Source organism: Durio zibethinus, chromosome 6 (genome assembly GCF_047325235.1).
Source record: "Durio zibethinus cultivar Kanyao isolate XHJ-2024 chromosome 6, ASM4732523v1, whole genome shotgun sequence".
Taxonomy (NCBI): Eukaryota; Viridiplantae; Streptophyta; class Magnoliopsida; order Malvales; family Malvaceae; genus Durio; species Durio zibethinus.
In genome coordinates this window covers 8327522-8345676 of record NC_143167.1, presented here as the reverse complement: position 1 = coordinate 8345676, position 18155 = coordinate 8327522, and the positions used below count along the sequence as shown (strand labels likewise).

General features: G+C 28.0%; 1 pseudogene across 1 annotated transcript; it reads right to left on the bottom strand.

Moving 5' to 3' along the window:
* Window positions 1-1817: 1817 nt before the first annotated feature.
* On the bottom strand, window positions 1818-5787 carry LOC111284297 (phytochromobilin:ferredoxin oxidoreductase, chloroplastic-like; annotated as a pseudogene). Its single transcript, XR_016343320.1, has 6 exons — window positions 5514-5787; window positions 4344-4467; window positions 3543-3637; window positions 2736-2829; window positions 2483-2614; window positions 1818-2357 (listed from the first exon to the last, which is right to left on the bottom strand). The product of XR_016343320.1 is annotated as a phytochromobilin:ferredoxin oxidoreductase, chloroplastic-like (transcript).
* Between the last annotated feature and the right edge of the window lie 12368 nt (window positions 5788-18155).

The following is an 18155-nucleotide window of genomic DNA, read 5'->3' as shown; positions in this document are numbered from 1 at the left end:
CTATAAATGGTGCCAAAAAAATCACATCATGAAGGGGAGAGATCTGAACACAAAAATGAGAAAAGAGTTTTGGTTTTTTTTTTTATTCTATATTTCTGAAAATTTTAGGGAGATTTGATGGTTGGAAATTTTAGCTCTAGTATTTTTTAATTTAGGTTTTAATTCTAGAAGTCTTTAAAAGTTTTGTAAAATTCTGGTTGCTTTTCTGGGTTTAAGGTGTGTTCTGAGAATTTCTTTTGATTTTCTGGTTTAGGATTCCAATTCTGAGATTTATGAGGTTCTGTGGGTAATTTTTGGGTTTGAATAATTTTCAAGTTGAATCTTGGAAGTTTCTGATGGAAGTCATGGCAATCGAAGGGTTATAGTAGGGGTTGTTTTTTAGATTGTATAGGTTTTTTGGAAAATTTGTAGTTTTTGGTGGCTAGTTGAATTTTTCGACATTAGAACTTGGTTTTTTGGTTGGAGACGAGGATTTTTTGATTTTTTTTCAGTTGAAGGGCTAGAGAAAAATTGGAGTGAAAAAGGCTAGAAAGAAAAAGAAGGAGTCTGAAGTCTAACAAACAAAGCTTAAGGATTGGATTTTATACCAATTCAAAACGATGCCATTTTGCAATAGGAGGCTGACTCATGTGACCCGTGGATATACGCACGTGACCCTCTTCCAAGTCCAATGCGTTTTACAGGTTTTTCTTTTTTTTTTTTCATTTTCATTTATTTTATTTTTAAATTTTCTTTTCTTTTACTTATTATTATTATTATTATTATTATTATTATTATTATTATTATTATTATATCTTCAATTATTATTTTACTTATTTTGAATTGAACAATTTATTATTTTGTAAATTAGCTTTATGAATTTCATTTTACTTATTTATTTTATAAAAATATCAAAAAATATTTTTAAAATAAATTTATGAATCCTACCAAACTATAGGATGATTTTTTATAAATTTAAATTTTTTATGAATTCTATTAAATTATTGTAAAATTTTATAAATCAATTTTTATAAAAAAAAATCTATTATTAATAAAATATTTTTTTAATCCTACCAAATTATTAAAAGATTTGCATTTTAAATTAAATCTCTCAAATTATTGGGAGATCTGCATCAAAGTAAATTTTACCAAACTATTAAAAGATTTTGTTAATTATTTTTTAAAATAAAAATATATTAATGAATCCAATGATAGAACCTCTTTAAAATAAAATACTAGTCTTCATAAATACTCATGAGGTGAAAAAATTATCTTAAATTGCTACCAAATTATTTGAGTAATTTTAAAATTAATTTTTAATATTAAATATTTTAATAAATCATAAATATGGTTAAAATTTAGATAATTTGAAATCAAACTAATACTATCTTTTGAATTAATGCTGTGAAAATGTTATAAATTTCTTACATATAAACATACTCTCAAACTTAAAATCTGATTTCGTGAATTAAAATCTATTATTTAAAAATACTTAAATCAATATTGAGACTTTCTTTTAAATAAAATAAATTTTGTCAAGTGATTAATTATACCTAAATAAAAAATATTAGTGACGATTCCTTTAATTCATATCTAGCACTAGGTGTATGTATCTATATGTAACGATAAAATTTAGAACTGCAGTGCAAATTGGCAGAATATCATTCAAATAAACTGATTCATGATTATGCCTTGGCCAGCTTCTCACCAATCAACCTTTTTAGAACTCCATGACCAGGATCCAGCTTTCATATGAACCAAAATGGTCAAGAAAATAAAACAATAACACCTGCAGACTTCTAAAATTAAGTGGTGAAATGGGACTTCCTTTTATGTGAATCGGGTGAAGAACAAGAAAACGAGCTGTTTTGGTAAAATGGGTCCTTTTACTTTTTAAAGCATGCAAAGAAAGAGGGGGTGAGTTCCCGGGTTTGATAAATTTTGAAGGAAACCATAAATAGTATTTCATTTCTCTTACTTTGCAGTAAAAAAAATCTTGACTTTCTCTATCTCTAATCCCCTAAAAACCAACATCTTTGTCTTTTCATGTGTATAGAACACAAATCCAGTTTCAGGCTGTTCTGCTTCGAAATGTCAACAAGACACCTAGACAAAGCAGCAAGATGCTAATGGTTTTAGCTTTGCTTTCAGCTTCTACTACAACTCACACCAACTTCTGTTCTTTATATGAGAAGACAAAGCCCACCGAGACCAGCATCACTCTCTCCAATGACAACACCATCACGGCAGCCATCATAGCAGCCATCATAGCATCACAAGACTCCATTTTCAAACAATAAAAAAGAAGAATGGGCCACAAAGCTTCAAGAGATATATCCACTACCTCCACTACTTGCTCCATTAGCTTCTATCCATGCCTAATAGAGCATCAGGAAGCAGGAAAATTGAGCACAGTTTCCAAGAGACAAGATACCAGTAATGCTAATTATCATTCCTAATTTATGTTAGGCAATGACCACATTTCCCAGAGGAATATATCTACCTTGTAATATTCCATGAGTACACAACATAGAACTTCATGTTTAGATTTGCTTGAAGTAAACTGGGTCCATATCACTATTGGTGAAAAAAACTTCATAGATTCACTTGTAAGCTTTCCTCCCCAAGGCAAAAGCTGCATGAAAACAGTGTTCAGTCACCATGGCATAAATTTTAGAGAGCATCAGTAAACTGATATAAACAATTTTCAGGATTGGGATTTACCATAATGTGCCAGTTCCAAGCATCTCATTTACCTCAGTATACTTGAGACCTAGAGAGATTAAGCTCTCATAGTACTTTTCCTTGTAATCTCTTCATCCTGTGACATCATGCAAAGGATTTAGGTCCCTACAAACGAATAATCAATGGTAAGTTCCAAAATCTTAAGTGCTCATCATATTCCAAAAAAGAACATTTTTTTAGGCCTTCACGAATTATGTGTCAACAAACATTTCATGTCATCCAATGAACAGAATTGTTAGATATATAAACTTGAAAGTCTAAGAAACAAAAAAGGCTACACTTAGCAGGCAATATGAATATTGTATGATAAAGATGTTGGTCTAGCTTGTTCTCTTGCCCTCCCTTTCTCTCTCCTTTCAGACAGAAGGAGGCAGATGCCTGCTCAAAGTATCAGAAATACCAAACAAGTAATTAAAGGCAGACACATACACCTGGTGGTTTCAGTTGCTATTGCAACATATTGCAATGCCTATAAAATTTTTCGACTTCCACCATGTTCCTTCAATGTGTCTAATTAGGACTCACTTGGTGTAAATCTAAATCTTAACAAATTGAAGAATTTTGAATTCACATTCTATTCAAATTGACTTCATCACCCTTTGATGTGCCATGTGTATCATTAGAATGTCAAGTGATGAGGAGAAACTACTGACCCAAGAAAAAGCACAGAAATGAAAATCAAAACTAGATATCTTTATCTACAATGGACAACCAAAAAATCTCATTCCAATGCGCTAGGTGGATATATTTTCTGTAAAAGAATGACTTGAGTACTGAGCACTTAATTAAATAACGAAAAAAAAATAAACAAAACTTACAATACAACCATGTTTGTATTGATAGCCATGAAGAAGTTGCCACAGAATATAGGTAGATCAAATTCTGGTTATGGAAAGGCAGCAGAATCCAATACCTACCAAGAGAAAGACCGAATAGAGTTTGTATAAAGAAAAGCAAATACCGTGTAACATACCAAATAATCTACAAAAAAGCATGGCTTTTACTAATGCAATAATCAATAGAACTAACTAACTAGGTCAAAATAAAAGATCTCAACAGCCAAGACATAGAGAGAGCACGTCTTTTTTTAAACTCTGAATCAACTTGCTCTATGAGTTGTTTCTTGTTCTACCTTCTGGACCTCGACCAGTTTTTGGCACAAATTTCATTCACTAATATAAGAATATTATGTCTTAAGTAGTTTACTACATTATGCCTTCAGAGTTTAAATCTTGCTTTTAATTGCTCCTTGTTAAAAAGAATGGACTGTGACATTTCTAGAGACTCCACAGATCAAGAATGCAATAAAATACAGCATGGAAAGAACAAATCATTTAGACAACTAAAGGATAACACTTTTATCAAAACTCAAGAGAATAAGATGCATTGGCTTGTCTGCTTCTAATGAACTATATGAATAACTTACTACAATTATCAAGAGCAAAATGTCACGAATCAATCTGGGAAAATACAGATAATGACAAGTTCTAAGAACTACAAATAGTTTAAAAAGAGAAGTATATAATTTGTTTGTCAAGTTATAAAACCCAGGACTAGCTTAATTATTTTGCTAATTTAACAACTCAAAACATTAAAGGTAACACATTAGAAGATAACACCTGCATAGCTTCACCCTCAATGCTCATACTTCAAAGTAGTCTGATTCTAGGAGCCTCAAATGACATTGAACTATATCTTTAGCCTCGTTTGTCCATCCAATGTGATCATAGAATTATATCTTTCCTAAAGCCGCAAAAATATTTATATTGCAATTAAAGCATGACAAGCAACATTAAATCATGAATTCATATCATACCACAAATTTTTATACATCAGTATGTCAATTGTCGCAATGCTCACATCAACTAAAAATACAAAAAATATTGTGGTAATGGCAGCAAGAAATGGTGGATTAGCCCAAAATCCTTCCATGTCTAGTTTGGCACAAAACCTAATAACCCTTTGTTAACCTGAGAACCTAAAAGTTGAACTTGGCTATGATTTTGGGCTAGGGCTAATCTAATGATAATCTTCATTGATAACTGCCAGTAATTGCACCATGCTTCAAAAGAAAGACCCTAAAGAAGTCTGCCCTTCATGTGTTCCTCATAAACAGATAACACACTCATTTTCATCAATAAAAAGGCATGGTGGATTGCAAGTAGCAACGGTATTGATGCTCCTGATGAGATGTTATTGGATCCTAAAATATTTCTGCTATTTTTCTTTTCAAGCACGATGAACAGGAATACTGAATGGTAAAAAACAAAGTACATTCCTAAACTTGGTCGAATTTCTATGACAATTAATGGCCAGTCTAAACTAGAGTAACCAAGATATATATATATATATATATTTTTTTTTTGCCTATGGATAAGCGAAAGATCAATCCTTTAGATGAATGAATTAAGAGTAGCAATAATTTGTGAAGATATAGCCAAAATTATGCTCATTTCAGTTTAACTCACAATGTTCAATAACTAAACCATTAAATAGACACAAAAATTACTCTTTATATTTTATTTTTATAGTAAATTTATTTTCAACCTGGTACTTGGATAAAACTTAAAAGTAACACTAGGATTCATTCACGTAGCATTAGTAACTCAGATCTAAAAATCTCAAACATTTAAACAAAAAGCTCAAAACCAAATTGGCAAAGAAGCAGGACACTAGAAAAACAAATATATATTAAAAACAACAGCAAACCCAAGAATAATCATATCAGAACAACCAAAAAGCCATAAATTCTCATTAAAAGGTTAAAAAAAAAACAGAGAACCCATTACCTGGAAGGAAGAGGGAACCAGAAGGGTATGTCTTTAGGTTTCATTGAGAGCAAAGTGAATGAAGTTTTTGTAAGAGATTGCAGAGACTTGAAGCAAGCAATGCTTTCTCTTCTTCCTCTTCCTCCAGTGAGATTTAATAGCTATTAATGAAGGAAGAGGTTTTAACATCGAGCTTAACCCGTCATTTTTTAAAGGAGAAATAATAATGAAATGACTTATTCAAGCGAAACTGCAAACTCCAACATTTTTAGTTGAGTTGGTGAATTTTTATGCTATTTTCTGGGACTGGGGAAGTGTTTTCCGTTGAGTTTAGTAGACGCTTTTTTTTATCATTTTCTTTTATCAGTTTTAACTTAAAAATAATAAATAATATATTAATATTAATAAATTATTCACATTTAATTCAAATAAAATATAATTTAATTATATTAAATAAATTTAAATTTAAATAATTTGATTATCAATAGAATGAAATTTAAATATTTTTATATTTAATTTAAATAATTTATAAATTTAATTAAATTTTTATATATTTATATATTTTAATTAATAAAATATTTTAAATTCAATCTTAAATTTGAATATAAATAATTAAATTTTTATTAAATAAAAAAAATTAAATAAATTTAAATAATTTAAATTTTATGACTTAAGTTAAAAAATAAAATTTGAATTAAATTTCAATAATCAAACTCAAATTTAAATTTAATATCATAATGATTCGAATTCGATTATATGCGAACAAGAATCTTCTTCTAAAAAACCTACAAAAAGTATCTTAGTGCTTTGTGTTTAGGTCACGTGGGCGGAAACCTGAACCTTGCAGAAAGAAAACCCATCATAGCTACACATTAGCTCTGTTACTAGTTACTACAAACCCAATGGATTGGGCGTTGAATCCGGCCCACTAAGGCTTTTTTTTACTCACTTTTATTTTGATTACCATAAGTCTCCTTCAATTTATTATCTAATCATTTCATTTTTGTGCTGGAATACGAGTGATAAGCTCTGAAGTAGAGAAATACCAGTCCTCCAGAAAATGACTTTACAGCATGAACAAATGCTCTTGGGGTGAACATTTGATTGCTTTGATGGATCAACATCGGGCTCATTTGTGTGTTTATCTATTAACCATATCCTATCAGAGGTAGCCGGATGTTTTGAGTATTGGCTATAGCATGTCCACCACGTTGACCAATGTCGAGTCTTTTCGTTAATGTCATATTTATTTTTATATATATTAGATGGTTAAGATATTATCTCTCAAAGCAAATAAACATGATATAGTGTGTATATTATACTGATAATGATATTAGTATTGAATATGAAATTTATCGTAAGATTCTTAAGTTTTTGGGTATAGGGTTTTAGAAATTTCAATTTGTAAAAAATTTTGGGCATGATTTTTAAAAACTTTTAAAAGCTTTCTGATATACATTTTTAAAAGTTTTTCAAATTTTTTGGAAATGAATATTTGAAAATTTTTTTAAAGTTTTTAAAGATATATTTTTTTGAAGTTCTTAAAAATTTTCACAAATGTATTTTAGGAAGTTTTTCTAAATTTTCAAAAATGGATCTCTAGAAACTTAGAAGCACCGATTTCAGCACCAATTTCACTCAAAATTTTCAAAATTAAATGACCAAAATCAAATGAAATTAAAACAAAAACTAACGAATTATCTCTTATTAGAAGTTTTATAACTTGATTTTCTTTGATTTCCCTTGAATCTATTTAGATTTTTAGCTTGATTTTTTAGGGAAATAGGTTTGAGAAAAAAGAGAATTAACAGGGGTGTAAAGGAGGAGAGGATGGGGTGTGAAAGTGTTTATGAAAAGTTGAATTTAAAGTGAAGGGATTCTATTTACACCCTACCAATTAATTAATACACCCAAAAATTTTTTTTATAAATTTAATTTTTAATGAAATTTCTTAAATATCTATAGTCAATATCTTTTTTTTTTCATACCCATTTCTTCTTATTTTCTCCTCTTCTTCTTTCCAAATAAGCAATAGTTTTATTCTCTTATTATTTCCAGCAAAAAGTCATATTGTTGTCAAAATTTATAACAAAAATTTATAATATTTTGTATATTGCCAAAATAGAAAATGAATTTGAGAGAAATAACTACAGCAATGAAAATTTGAAGATGATAATCTAGTAAGTAGATTTTCAAAAATGGATATTCAAAAGTTTTTAAGAATTTTTGAAAATCTATTTCTAAAAGCTTTTAAAAACTTCCGAGTATCTATTTCTAGAAAACCTTTAAGAGCTTTTAAAAATCTATTTTTGAAAACCTATAAGAGTTTTCAAAATTTTATTTTCGAAAGCTTCAAATCATATCGAAATAAAATGAAAAAACATAAAACACAAATAATTTACCTCTAATTATTAGCTTTCTAACTTCAAATGGGTGAATTTTTATTTGAATTTAGCTTCAAATTTTTAGGGTTTATGATTGGAAAGAGAGAGAGAAGAGATGGGTTGTGAAGAAAAAGAGATAAAGTGTTTGGGTATTTTGGTAATTTTTTAGTTTTAAGTGTGAGGTGTGATGAGTAAAAAATGAGATGTTAAAAGTAATGAAATGTATTGAATAAAAGGGTAGGGATGAGCAATTGGTCGATTCGGTCTGAAAAATCAATAACTGAATTAATCGACTTTCATTCTACAAGTAATCGAATCGACCAATAAAATTTTAAATAATCGATTTAAATGAATTGTCCAAAAATCAGTTTGGTTCGATCAATTTGGTTAAATAACCAAAATTTTCATTATTTTTTCTTTTATTTTGAACAATTATTTAGTTACAAATTTAATTCAATAAAACTCAAATTTAAGTATTATTCAAACTAAATCACTAAAGAATTTAATAATTTCAAAAACACTTTACAAGAAAAAAGACAAATAAATACTCATCTCAACTTGTTTAATCAAAATAAATTAAACAATAAGTTAAAAAGTATTACTCTAACATATATCAAATAACAAACAAAGCCAACAATATATAATAATTGTCATTTCAACACATAAATAAGTTTTCAAGTATCAATAGTCATAGGCCAACTTAAAAAAGTATATCAAGCAAATACAACTCTCATAACTTTTGTGCAAAACATAAAATACATTTTAAGTTGGCAAATTGAGCTAATAACTCATACAAAGCATAAAACAAACTAAGGACACTCCAAGTTCGCAAATGGATATAAAAGTTTATAAAAAATATAAAACAAGCTAATTAAAGGATATTCTCAATTCGAACAACATTCTTCATACATAGATCGCATAACTATGATGCACATTCTTCATTGTTTCCTAAGATGTTAAAGAGATTGTTCATAGAAATTAACAATAAAATCATTGCAAAAGGTGTATACACCTTTTTCTTAATCAATTACCAGATCTGAGGTAATTTTTGACAAATTTAAAAACATATAAACAAAAAATAACAAAAGTAAGCATTAAACAATTAAAAAAATTCAACATAATAATACTTAAAAAATAAATGACGGTATAGATAAAATATTACCCAAATCCATTTTGTCAAGCTATGTCAAATCATTTTCAAGTTGAAATGAATCAAGATTATAAGATCTACGTAACCAATCTAGAGCAAAAATAAAGGCTTACACAATTTTATGAGTTAAAGAACTTTTATATGCATCAAGCACATGACCACCAATGCTAAAAGCATATTCAAAAATAACTATGGATATAGGACTAGCCAATACATCACGAGCTAGATGAGAAAGGATAAGAAACCTATGGCTATTAAGTTTTCACCAAGTTAAAACATCAAAGTCATCACTATCATCATTATTAACCTCCTTACTCAAATATTTAGCCAATTTTGATTTATGTTCATCTTTGTCATGTTCAATCCTATACCTCTTGCACTTGGACTTAAAGCTTTGTTTCCTTTTTGTCATTCCATTTCAACTTTCATCATCAGTGGGCTATGACATTTGGCTTACTTGACTACTTGCACCAATTTGTATAGACTGAGATTCTAACAATCTGTTGTATTTATTGAACAAGTCATCTATTGCTTGTTGTGCTTTCTGATCATCAATGAAGCCTCATCAGAAGAATACATTTTCATATAGCAATATTCAACAAAAGGAAGCTTTTTTGAAAGATCAAGAAGAGAAGCAATATAAATCAACATATTCATCTTTTTTGTATTTTCCCAATAGTTATCATATTTATGTTTCATTCTCTTTGCCATTGCATTCAACTCAATATCAGGATTTAATTACCATTCTCATAAAGTGGAATAAACATTATTGCCAACGAATTTACAGTCTGTCCCTATTAATCGCTCGGGCATCAACCAAGGAAAAATCAATTCTAGGTCCATAATCAACTTTCTTTTGTAGTACCTTACCCTCAGGGGAAGTCGAATCCCCACTACCTCATTGAAAGAGAAATATCCTGACATATTTGCCTGACCGTCATCATACTATGCTTACAGTATGAATAGTTTTTGAAATTGTTAATATAATAGAATGATATGACTAGATCCGAAAGCTTTTTCCATCTTTTATGATTTTTCATTTTTGATTCATGATTTATACTCATAAATCATTCATTTGAATTGCCACTCTATTCTATATAAAAATAAATTAGATAAATTCAATATGATATATGAATGAGAGAAAAATCTCTCGATCAAACTCTTACCTTGGGTCTCTTTACTTAGGCGACAGAGGGATAAATTTTCTAAATATCATCAAGAAAAGTGTTAGATGTGACATAAAAAATACCTAAAACTTTTATGGTGAGATCATAAAATTATTGCAATAAAAGGTAATACTTTATAATAATTACCAAATCATTTTGATTAGGCACCCCATCTCTCATCAAATGCTTTCTTTTATAATAAAGATCAAGATCATTAAATGCATCAAATGCCTTTTTTAAACTTTTGAGCTTCATCCAATATCAAGTAAATAAAATTTCATTTAGTGCTAATATCCACACACAATAAACTCTTACTCTGAATATAGTTATTTACAACATACTTTTTAAATTTGACTAACCTAAAAGGTGATTGTTACACATATCTTATTGCCCTTTTAACACGAGCAATTGATTCATTTATTTTCTTCAATCTATCACAAACAATAAGATTAACAATATGTATAATGCATCTCAAATGAAGATATTTACCTCCCAAAATACTAATTCCAGCATGGTTAAATTTTTTTTCTCAAATATGCAATTACAACATCATTAGAACTATCACAAACAATAAGATTAACAATATGTATAATGCATCTCAAATGAAGATATTTACCTCTCAAAATATTAATTTCAGCATGGTTAAATTTTTTTCTCAAATATGTAATTACAACATCATTAGAACTAGCATTATCAACTGTAATAGTAAAAATCTTATCAATCCACTAATCACACTAACATTTCTCAATCGCTTTACAAATGGCTTCATCTTTGTGACTAGAAATAGGACAAAAATTTAATATATTTTTGTTTAGTTTTCAATATTTATCTATGAAGTAAGTCATAAGACATATATAATTGATCATTTGTAAAGAGGTCTATGTGTCAGTGGTGAGAGATACTCTTATAGAAGATGATTTCAGGAATTATTTTAAATGATTTTTTTCATTAATATAAAGTTCATAGTAATCCTTAGCAATTGTCTGTTGTGATAGTACACAAAATCTAGGACATGCAATTGACATGCAATATCTAAATCATTTTGCCTCTGTAAATTTAAAGGGCAACTCATCTAAATGATCATTTTAGTTACACCTTTCCTAATAGCATCTTAATTAAATTTTCATGTGTTTAAAGATTTCACTCCTTTTGACGGCAACACCAATTCTGTTTGAGTACCATCATCTTCGTTAGAACAATAAATCTTTTTACAAGAATTCATGTGATTATTTAATGTAGTGGTTCCATTCTTTTTAGGATCTGCTAAAAATTTTTTATCATAATAATTACACTTAGCTGTACGATTACCTTTCTCGTTGACAAATTTGGTGAAGTTGTCCCATACCTCTGACCATGGCTTAGATGCTTGTCTCATCACTTTAGAATTTGCAACTTCATTTCTTGTTACTTCATCACATGCAGAAAGTTGAAAGGTTGATTGTGTTTGATTAGGTGTAAAATCCAAAGTCATATCATTCACTTTATTTGGCATCTTAAAAAAAACAATCAAATTATATCCAAATAATAAATAAAAAATAATTAAATTATATTCAAACAATGAATAAAAGTAAAATTATACAAAAAAGCACACTCACTTATATCAATTGAAAGTGGGCAGTTTAAAGATAAATTGCATTTAAAGCATACTTTATAATTATATGAGGGTAAAATTAAAAAAAAGCAAACATACTAAAGTGCAATATAATTGTGATGGTACTCGTATCAATTGTATGCTTAATTTAGTTCAAAGAATAAACAAATGACTTAAGTCTTAAACAATAGACTAAAGCCCTAAGCTAAAATAAACAATAATAATATATATTTTTTACAAGCATAGTAAAAAAAGAATTCTTATCCAGAAAACAAATGACTTAAGTTTTGAACAATAGAATTAAGCCTCAAGTTGAAATAAACAATCGTAATAATTCTTATCTAGTCTTTTCAATAGCAACAATAATATTTGCCAAATTAATTAACTAGGCTTCAGTAACAGACATTATATATGCAAACTTAAGTAACAATAGACTTAAGCACCAAGCTGAAATAAATAGACATTACATATGCAAACTTAATTGACTAGGCTTCACTTTTTGCTAGCTTCCTCGTTACATTGCTACTTTCTATCACGTAAAATGTCTTTTGTAGTTTTTTTTTTTTTTTTGGTATGGGAAATTGATTGGAGATTATATACTCAGGCTTTCAAAGGTAACAAGTCATAAAATTAACAAGAACATACAATTTTTTTTCTTGGATTAATTGGTTTTTAAAACATTTTTAATACAATATTCAATCTTTAATTTTGCCTTTTGATTTTTTTTTTCTAATTTTTACTCAAATAACTACACCAAAGGGAAATGTAAATTGATGGATTTAAAATTATATTCTCATGTGTTTGATGTTTTTGGTTAATTAAAAAGATGTACCCAAGAACAAATGGCTTTAATGAAACAATTTATCAAGTTGAAATAAACAATAGTAATAATTCTTATCTAGTTTTGAATAATAGTAATTTTTGTACAGTAAACAAAGGAATTCTTATCTAGAATACCCACAAAAAGAATTCTTATTTAACTATCTTTAAATGGATTAATCCAAAACTACATCTAAAATCCAAGAATACCCACCAAAGGTTCAAGCTTTTTAAGAATCTAAGAATACACTCCAAAGGTTCAAGCTTTCTAAGGATTCAAAGAGTAGTTCTTGGTGGAAGAGGCAATTTTTACCCAAATGTAGTTCGTAGAAACATTCCTTGTCAGCTCAATTTTAAAATGGGTAAGTTGATTTTTTTTTTTTAAATTGTTTGGAGTTTAACATTGATTCATTAGAGAAAAAGTTAAAGATTATTGTGTTTATAATTCAATGATAAAGAAAAATATGAAGGTCATCAGGACATATGGTGGTTGTAGGTCTTGTACAGCAAAGAAATATTTTTGCAAACTCTGATCTTGTTGTAGATATCCTAATTGATTTGGGTCCAAGCCCATTGAGCTTGGCCTGAAAGTGTGAAAATTTTAAGCCCAATTACTTTTTTATTTTATATTATTTATTTATTTATATATGTTTTTTGATTATTCAGTTATTTTGTTTTATTTATCTTTGTTTTCTAGTTGATTTATCTTTGGTATTTTTGTTAGGATAATAAAAATAATTTTTACCGTGGATGAGTGTTGGTAAAGTTTTAGATTGATTTAATCTGCAATAGATAAATCTTATGACTTATGATGATATAGAATTCCTGTCAACTATGGGCTCATAATCAAAAGGAAACTCTTTTGATTTTTTATCCTATAAATATAAGACCTAAATCACACAACAACAAAAAGAGAGAAAAGAAATTAGAGAGATCAACACAGATAAAATACACAGAGAAACAGGGAGAAAGGTAGTAAAGATCCATGAAAATAGTCTGAAGATTTTGAAAAAAATTTTGGGTTACAAAAAGATTTTTTTTGGAATTTTTTTTTTAAAATTTTCAGTTTTCGATGAATTTTCTAGTGTCGATTAAATTTTTCAACAAGTTTTTCGGTGATGATTGAAGATTCTAACACCGGTTGAATTTTTCGATGAACTTTCGATGAATCAATCCAGATTATGATGAGATTTCTAAAATCTGATAAATGATTCAACTGGAGTTCATTGAAGTTAGAGAGAGGATGAGAGGAAAAAAAAGGGAAAAAAGAGAGGGGAAAAAAATCTGATGGAAAAAAACCTAATTCAGGCTTTTATACTGACTCAAAAATGATGTCATTTTGGCGTTTAAAAGGTCCCAAGATCCCCGTATTTTTATTCGGGCAATCCGACCTGATCGTAACCTGATCCATTGACCCTCGTCCCTGCTAGACCTTATTATTGAGTCGAGTTGAGCCGATTTCCCCTCGAGCTACGTTTCGAGCCGATGTTTGTGCCTGCAGCTAAGCTAATCTCTAATTGCCCAGCCAAGTCGAGATGAATTTTTGGTACTTTATTTTATTATTGTATTTTTATTTATTTATAGTATTTATAGTATTTTTATATGATTAAGTTAAAAAAAGGGAGAAAAAAATTAAAAATTAAAATATTTTTTTAGAATAAGTATTAATTATCCAATGATGAAATTTTTTAGAAGTTTAAAATGATAAATTTCTATAAAATTCCTAAGTGAGCAATTTTGTCCCAAATGGTGAAATAATTTAGATAAAATTTCAATAACAATAATTAATATTTATTTTTAAATAAAAAATAAAAAAAAATTTTTGTTGAAAATATTTGATAAATATCTAATGATGAGATTTTTAGAAATTTCAAATGATAAATTTTCTAAGAGATCTCTTGGTGAAAAATTTCTTTAAATTTGTCCCAAATGGTGGAAGAATTTAAATGAAATTAAAAAAAAATAATTGTCATATTATTTTCTTTCCAAAAAAAAGGAAAAATAAAAGAGATTTCTAAATAAGCCAAAATGGTGAAGAATTTAAAAATTTAAAAGAGAAAATATTTCTAATTTGTCTCAAATGATGGAATAATTAGATATATTTTCAATAAAAAAACCAAACCAATAAAAAATAATTAAACTTTTTGCTAACGACGGAGCCTCTTCAAGAAAACAAATGAGATTCTTGAATACTCTTGAGGTGAAATAATATTTTTAAGAATTCTACTAGATTGATGGAAGAATCTTAAAAGTTATTTTCAATGTTTGAACAATAAATTTTAAAATCATTAAAATCAGAACCTTAAGATAAATATGGTACCATCATTTGGATAGGCATGTGGGGTGCTATAACCTTCCCCACATGTAACCGAACTTTCGAACATTTTTCTAGTTAGTAGACCCGAACATATATTTTTTAGGGACCCTTAGTCAAACTTAGGAGTTCCTAAAGGCAGAAAAGGCAAAGATGTGAGAGAGATAGAGAAGCAGTTAAGCATAGATAGAGAGAGGTAGAGAAACAGTCGAGCAAAAAAAAGGGCACGAGCATTAGGCATGGGTGGGTTTCAGTAGGGATTAAAAGTAGTGAGTTAAGTTTAGGGTTATTTTATGTGGGAATAAACATATTTACCCTTAGTTATTATACAATCGGTTAATTCTATCTGTTTGGTTATCGGTTTTAAGAACTTATAATCGATCGATTAACCAATTTGTTAGTTGTTTAGGTGAGATGGTGATCCAAGAGAGGGTGAATTGGATTTCTCCAAGTTCTTCTCAAATAATGATTTCAAAATATAATTGAATTGAAAATTAAGACCAATATCAAAATATGATGCAAATAACAATAAATTGATAATTTTTAAACAAATGCAAAATAAAAAAATAGGGATAGAGCAATCAAACATAATGATTTATAGAGATTCGGTCATTCTCCACAAGGCACTAATGTCCTATTTTTTTAGTTGTCCACACCAAAATTTCAATCCATTATTCTTGAATTGAAATAACAACTATATTTTTTTCTTAAGGCTTAGGTAGCAACCTAATACTGTTGACTTTTTAGGCTAAGTAGCAACTTTTTAATCTCAAAAATTTAAGAGGATACATCACCTCTTGATTACAAAAATACTTAAAAGAAATACAAACTTAAAACACTTCTCAAAGGCTAAGTGTTTATCAAGTTTAAGTACAAGAAAATCATGAATGAACAACAAATATGATTTGGATACAATAAATACAAAGATATAGATTTTTAAGCTCTAACAATTCTTGATTCTTTGAGAGAATGAAAATATAGCTTATTGGTTCTTACTCTCTTGATTCATCATTTTTTTTGGTGCGTTGGAATACCCAAGATATAAAGAAATTGAAGAACTAGCATTGGGGATGGTTTGAAACAAGAAAATAGCCGTTGAAGCTTGATAAACTAGCCGTTGGAGAAGTTTATGAGCATACTTGATCGATCCTTTCTTTAAAGAGATCGATTGGTTCATGTTTTGGATGCTTTTTACACCTTAAAAATATACAACTCGATCGATCCCTTTATGTAAATGATAGATTTTGTCAAGGGGGTGATCAATCTTTTTTTCAATCCTAGAGCAAAAAATTTGTTCTGGGTAAAAAATCAATCAATCCCTTTTTAAGGGGATCAATCCTATCCAATTGGGTAGTTTTTTTTGTTTTGTACTCTACTCACTAATTTGATTATATCTTGAGTTATACAAATCCAAATTAAAAATTGTTTGAAGATTTAGAAACTAGACTTAAAGCATCACCTAATTCATTGTACATGAATTATAGTGAATTTTCAAAACTATCATTTGTGCAATTTTTAGATAACTGTAAAATGTTTAGTAAAAATTCAAAATCTTTTCTTAGAAAATTTAGATTTAGATTTTATTTGATCAATTAAAACGTAGACTTAAAAAGCTTTCCAACAGTATAAAATTTAAATATTAAAGCTTTGTGAATTAATATAGAAAAATAAAACAAGCTCAATGTTGAAAAATTTTGTTCTAGTAAAACAATTTTCTTAAGTTAATCTATTTCTCAAAACCAATATTATCAAAATTCTATTAAGTCCAAAATGAATAAGTTCACTTTAAAAATAACAATTCAACTTTATTTAAGCTCAAATAAATAATGTTTAAAGATAGTTTTGATTTGAGAAATAAGAAAACATAAAGAAATGTTTTAAACTTTGAAAATCATATTATTTATTTAATGCCAAAAATAATAAAACTTAAAAACTTGTACTAAATAAATATTTTTCAAAATTTTAATCAAGCTTATTTAGCTTATTGTTTTATCATTTTAAAATAAAAATCAATTCAAGATTAACATAATTTAACCAATCCCAAAATTGACTATAGCCGAAAATTGACTAGATTGAACTGAATTGACCATATTTCATTGGTTTTAATCGGTTAAATAGGTTTGAACTAATTTTTGCTCACTCTTATAAAGGAAAATTTTATTTACACCCCATTTTTACTCTATATACCCCATTACTAAATACATCCTAAATTCAAAATTAAATTTTTTATTTTTACTACATACACCCCATCCCTTAACAATTGATTTTTCTTTTATACCCCAATATTTTTCTTTTTTCTTTCTTATTCTTTCTTTAATTTCAAGCCCAAATTAACCCTGAATCCATCAAATTAGCCTCAAAATTACATTTTTTAAAGTCTTCCATTGATTAAAAGTAAGATTTTGAGATTTATTTCATTTGTTTTGATTTAAAATGCATGTGAAAATATGTTAGAGTTTACGAAATAGATTTTGTAGAATTTGAACTTCTCAAAAATAGATTTCCAAGAAATCGTTAAGACTCTTAGAAATTTATTTATGAGAAGCTTTTAAGGTTCTCGAAAATTTATTTTTAAAAAACGTCATTTTCAAAAATAAAATATAAATTTTAAAAATTCATTTTCATAGATTTTTAAAAATTATGTTGTATTCTCAAAAATAGATTTTTAAAAATATAAAAAAATTAGAATTGATTGAGTATAAGAGAAAGAAGGATGAAAGAGGAAGAAGAAAAAGAAAGAAAAAGGAAAAGAAAAAAAAAGAGAGTAAAATTATAATTTATTAAAAGATAAATTTGATATTTGTTATATGAATATTTTTGAAAAAAATTGATAAAATATATAAAGAAATTTATGTAATGTATTTAAAAACTCTCTTGAAGTGTAAATAATAACCATATTTAAGTATGAGATGTAATAAATGAAAATAAGATATTAAAAATATTTTATAGAATTTCTCAACTACATATTCTTTCTAATTCTAGATAGTTAAAAATGAAACATCCTTTTTTTACCCTATTAGGCTCTGCCAGTCCCCGACGCTCAAGATTTCGATTCGCCCACCACCGGCTTCTGCAATCTCCCTATCACATCAACCGAAAAAAAAAACAATTGCCAAACCTTTCACTACAAGGGCCTTTTGGTCACTTGCATAGTTTATCCTCCTCCACTACTGCACTTGAATGGAGAGGCCCTTCATGAATTTCTTTTCAACCCTCCACCATGTCCGCGTGCACGTACG